Source organism: Crassostrea angulata, chromosome 5, assembly GCF_025612915.1.
Source record: "Crassostrea angulata isolate pt1a10 chromosome 5, ASM2561291v2, whole genome shotgun sequence".
In the NCBI taxonomy this organism is placed as follows: domain Eukaryota; kingdom Metazoa; phylum Mollusca; class Bivalvia; order Ostreida; family Ostreidae; genus Magallana; species Magallana angulata.
The window spans coordinates 20,077,868-20,083,867 of NC_069115.1; positions in this window are offsets into that span (position 1 = coordinate 20,077,868).

Below are 6,000 nucleotides of genomic sequence, written 5' to 3' on the forward strand. Positions count from 1 at the left end.
GGCGGCTACCCACGAATGCTACCAAAATTGAGCCACTACGAATTCTAATGATTCAACAAAAACAGTTATATGTCATATATTCGCAATTAAGTCGCAACTTTATGTAGCTCAGATGAATACCTAAGAGAATTCTTAATTTATCTTTGCAATCAAAAAATCCCAAATTGCAAACACATTCAACTTTAAACTATACATAAAAAACAATACAAAGTTTACAAAGATTGAAACAAAATTTTTCACGTTAACGATTGCTCGGTTTGACATTTTGTACATAACTTTCATAATAATTGCAAGGTACTTAATCTGTATTCGTAACTTTCGGTATCAATCCATTTGTTCATCTTATCTAACGATTTTTTTCTATTTTATTTTTTACGGAATTTAAAAGACCACTTTAATGAATAATATTTAGAATACGTAATCTCATCTTCGAATAAGAATAATTCATCACACTGTCATATTTCATACCGGTGTTAACCTAAATACATGTAATATCCATTCACCTGGTAAAGCATTTAGCATACGCTTCGCTCGTGCAATAAATATGTAGCGTCATTACTTAAATAACTATTTGATCGGTGAAAAACTTAACGAACGTGTAGGAATGAACGATGTTTTTTTCAACAATGCTCTTCAGGGAAAATATATGCAGAGTTGTTTGCTGGTGTACCCAAAAAAACCGTGATCTTGACACCATGTCTTTAGTTTCTCATTGCAAAAAGAATCTAGAAGGTTCCTCATAAATAACATAATACTAAGTTAAACGCAAATTAATGTCAGATACATCGTCAAACCAAGATTTCCTGCGAAGTTGAATGTCGTTGTATGTTAATATTTATGAATCCTTAAAAAGTTAATTCATTTTAGCTTCCTTTTCAAACATCGTTCAAAATACTTAAAATGTTGAAGATTCTCCCTCACACGTTTAAAGATCTGTTTAGTTGCCATTGATTTATTTTGTAAGAATAACTCTCTTAACAGTTTTTTAAAATGTATGCTTACCGTGCTCAAGCCCTACATCGAGAGCAAGCACATGGCTAATTAGCATATAAAGATATAGATTTCACAAAATATACCAATTGTTCCTCTTGGATCAACGTAATAAGTGTTTAGGAATGAAAATGTTGATGCTCTAACTACTTTTTTATTTCATGATTAAAGAGAAAAGGTAATCATAATTTAAAAAATGAAAATATTTATATTTATATAAATTTTTGACACCTATATTTATGATATGACAGGTTTAAAAAGCTTTTCTTGGCCCCTTACTTGCTAATATCTCTGGGTGCACGACTACAATTTCAAGAAAATATGGCCGATGATGAATCTCGGTTTGCTTAGACCTCAATTAGAACCATTTTAACAAGAGCTTGGACTTTGGGAAGATGCGTTAAACAGCAATGCGACGTAGGCCTGTCTATTTCATTGTAAGGCACTTAGTTATGGCTCTATAAAATCAACAAGATGTGTCTGTCATTGAGATAAGATTACGCAATCGGTATATATTTCGCTTGAAACCGCGTCATTTTTAAATTGTTTTGACGCAAGAAATAGATAGCTACGTCCTCCTCAAAGTCCAGGGTCTTGCTAAAATGGTTCTTAGAGATAAGTAAAACACTCTGCCGCTTTTTAACTGGAAAGAAAATTCAAATTAAGCACTGTAAGTTGATTTACATGTATCATTGGAGATAATCCCAATTTTGTTTTGCTCGGAAAATCAGACAAGTTCTTGATTGGTGTTTTGAAGTCAAATAATGCTAAATATACTGTACATGTACATGATATATCAGGTATGATCAAATGATAAATTCCAAGTTGAAACATCTTATGGGCGGAAAAAAAATATCTACGAGATGGCTTGCCTACGCAAGCATTCAAAACTGTTTAATTCGTTGGACGTTACATTTAGATTGTGTACAATTAAAACTTTATTTTCTAGTTTTAGTTGTAGAGATGTAAATTTTCTTTCATTTATTTAATACGTCGTGTATCATAACTTGGGATAGTATACGCCTTATTATAAACCAGATCGCCTAAGTATTATTTGTTGCACATTCTATAAGCAATTAATGGACTGTCATATTGCATATCTGATTTTATTTGAAACTTCACCTTACTTGAGACAGTGCAAAACGCCATCTTTGTACCGACATTACTATTTGGTGCAGTGTTTATAGTTTTTACGCTTAATCACATACATGTATGTGTTGACTGAATATAAAGGATAAGTGTGCAGAAACTTTAGTCGATATTTTTTTAATGTACAAAGTTTAACATACTTAACAATTTAAATACTTGTGCGGTAGAGTTATAGCAAATCACACCGTTAATAGATTTAGTTGGGATAATGAAAAAATAGAATAATTGGTGTATGAAGACAGTTGCCTGAACTCTAAGAAGATGCAGATAATATACATTGATATTTAGGTGCTACAAATATATGAATAACAACTAAGCGATGATGATGACGATGCGAAAAATATTAACATTATTTTCAAGGATGTACCGAAAATTGTATTAAAGATCGTTTTTAAGGATTTCGAAACAAACACAGCATAGCAACTGTTACATTAATAAGAAATCAATGCATTTGCAGGAGAACAAACAGAAATAGAAGGTCTGGCCGGTGCTTTGAATATCTCAACAGATGTACTAAACAGATCAGAAAAGTTGCTGTCAAAGTCGTCACATAGAAGAGAATTGATATCATGAAGATGTATGTATCCCCAGACAAATACCATTTACTAAATTTTATCTTAAGAATTGTAGACGATACAAGTAACACACGGAGCCGCAGAGGTATCAGCTTAATAGGGTTCCAGTGTATAATTAACCAATTGTAAACAAAAAACGTAATACAGTTAAATTCTAATACAATTACATATCAGGCAATAGTATGTACTTTGTTGTATGCTTTTTTAAATTAAATATTCACATTTGATTGAAATAAGTGAGGAATACTCAATGGGAGAATTCGTTATTATTGTCCTGGAGAAAGAAGTGTATATAATAAAATAATACGTGGCCTTTGTAGAAAGGTTTGCACTTATGGATGCTTGGTGTTCAACAAATAAGCCATCAGATCTATCTTAAATTACAAGATATGATTTGTTAAGCCATTAATTATTGATAGGTTTAAAAAAAAGTCCAAATAGTTAACCTTCAAAATTTGGGTATTTTCCTATATTGATATATAGAGCTCTTCGCATAAAGGAGATCAATATTGTCCAAAAATGACCCCGACCATCAAGCCTTCTTAACTTCGGAATGAAATAATCCTTCTCCATTCTTTGTATGGCAAAATTGCTTGGTTATGTGTACCATGTATATCAAACCGATCACATCGTTCGAAGACAGAACATGTTTTTATGAGATTTGATCACCTGCCTATGCTTAATACGGCAACTGATTGCATTTCTTACATCTACGAGTAGAAAGAAAATTTTTTGGAAATCAGTAAATCTGCCTTGTTCTTACGTACATATGTAAAATAGTTGACGTCATTAATGTGGCGTTTTGATCAGTAAAAATATCCACACAGGAATGAACGATCTACATATAAGGGAAAATATTTTGCAAATATATACGTAGATTGTAATTGCTCTTTAAATTGGCTAGTTGCCAGCGTGCTTATGAAAACATGTTCTTATCATTACGTGTTCAATTTCTCATTGCAAAAAAAGACTCGAAAGAGAATTGAATAACATAGTAATGCAAATCAATGTCAAATCTTGATGCAAGCATACCGGTTTTAGGCAAAGTGCTTAAGTCAACAGACAACATCCAAAAAAATTTATATGAAAATTATTAACTGACTTTATCGTTTAATCAAACTATTAGATAATACACGTAACACGATAGATTTATAATCCTTTTGGAAAAATATTATAAATGCAGATATATTTGAAAAATACACAGGATTAAGCATTCTGTCAAATAAAAAATCACACAACGGTCTCTAAAACGACTTTTATCGAATTTTCATTGTTCGTGGCTTTTTCCCTTTGTCCACGAATTTACACCACTCCCCATGAAATTCTACTTAAGTTTTTGTTTAATATCTATCAAAATTATCCCAAACTTGCTACCTACTCAATTACCTCCTTACAAACAATGACTTTTTTCTGTTAGTAGGTAAGACACTAATAAAAATAAATCACGGTGAAAATAAGCAGCCTTTAAAAACAAAGTATTACGTATGGTATAAACATTAAACGGGGACTATCATTTTATTCTTCGATAAAAATCCTGTATCAAACCCAAGACTTAGTCAACTCAACGTTAACTGATTGGTCTGGAAACGGTCACCGTGGTAAATGGAAGAGTCATGCTATTCATTCATTATTTAGTTATCTTTCCGTCAACTCTCTGTTAAATGAGTAGCAGAACTTGGCTGAACTCCAGCCTGTAAAAATGCCAATTTTGGATTTTTCATAAATTATTTTTTTCGACAGAAGTTAAAGCTGTTTTTGTTGTTTTGTTTTGGTTGTTGTTGTTGTTTTGGTTGTTGTTGTTGTTGTTGTTTTGTCGATCCACAACAACTCATTTTCATTTTCATCGAAGTTAAATCTATCTTAATTTGTATATCCGAATTTTGTTAAGTCGATCCACAAAACATTTTTTAATAGAAATCAAATATAAGCACCTTTACCTTTTTAAAGTTTTGTCCACAAAGGACGAAAAATGGTATTGTCAAATATCTGCCCCCAATTTTAACATATCTTTAAATTTAAAGTATCGTATCAAAATCAATGCTCCATAAAACACTATACAGAAGATGTCTTTCACATTAATCTTGATGTGAGTCATCATTGTCCAATTGCTGTTCATCATTGGTGTTCATCTTTGACGTCCCCAAAATGGCCAAATTCCCCCAATTAAAATTGCCTTTATTAGTATAGAACGGAGGTCTGCTCAAGTAGGATTTTTACATATGTTTTTGTTCCTATAATTATGTACATTATAGTTTAAAATGGTACTTGAGCAAGCATGCGCTCGGTGTTACCCAGTCAAAAACCGTTTAAAAACACCCATTTTTGCGATAAGAAAGTTAATCTATCATAATAAGACATTTTTCATGGCGTCATTTATTCATTATGACGTTACTGGGGTAATAACTTTTTACATATTTATTTGTAATATGATTTCAACTATTTTAAACATTATTTTTTTTTTTAATTTTGTATTGAAGTTCAATCTTGGGGTGAGAAATGCATAGTACAGCACATAGTCTTTTGATCGTCAAAAACATTTTCAATTTTATAAATCAACAACCAATATTTGTTTTATTTTTACCGTTAATGATAATCATTTATAACGCTCAATTGCATAATACTTGTGGATACCTGACCTAGTGATATTTAAAGAATTTAATTTAAGAGAGACTGCATGAAAAAAATGTGAGACTGTATCAAATTATCTCTTTATAATTGATTAAAGACAAAACAATTTAAGACTTTCATTTTTGATTTGACAAATATGGATTTCACTTTGAATAGCAAAATCTTAATACTTTGTTATAGGCAGTTTATTCATAACTATTACATTTCTTATGTGGCATGCTGACTGGCGTTTTTTCATACTAATTGTTTGTCTATACGTAATCTAATGTCTAAAATTCGAAGAAAAACGGTGTTCCGGCAGCAACCCGAAAATGTGCTATTGACTTTAAACGTTTTCCGTTTTTCCTGATTACGACAAAGAGCACACGGTGGGTGTGACCAGTCATCAAAGGAAAATCACTCCTCCTACTACATAACACCTGATCCTACCTTCAATTTTTCAGAGGTCCGTGTTTGGTGTGCTCCTGTTTTGTATTTTTCCTTTTTTTTGAAATTTTGATTTTGAACATTGTTCGTTATCACCATATGTCATTGTTTCTTATCTTATACATTGTAAATTTTGATCAATATAATCTAAGTACATGTAAGACTTTAAAGGGCCTATCTAGCAAAAAAAAATCACCTTTGGAATAAAAAAAAATCATTACCTCTGGTTCAC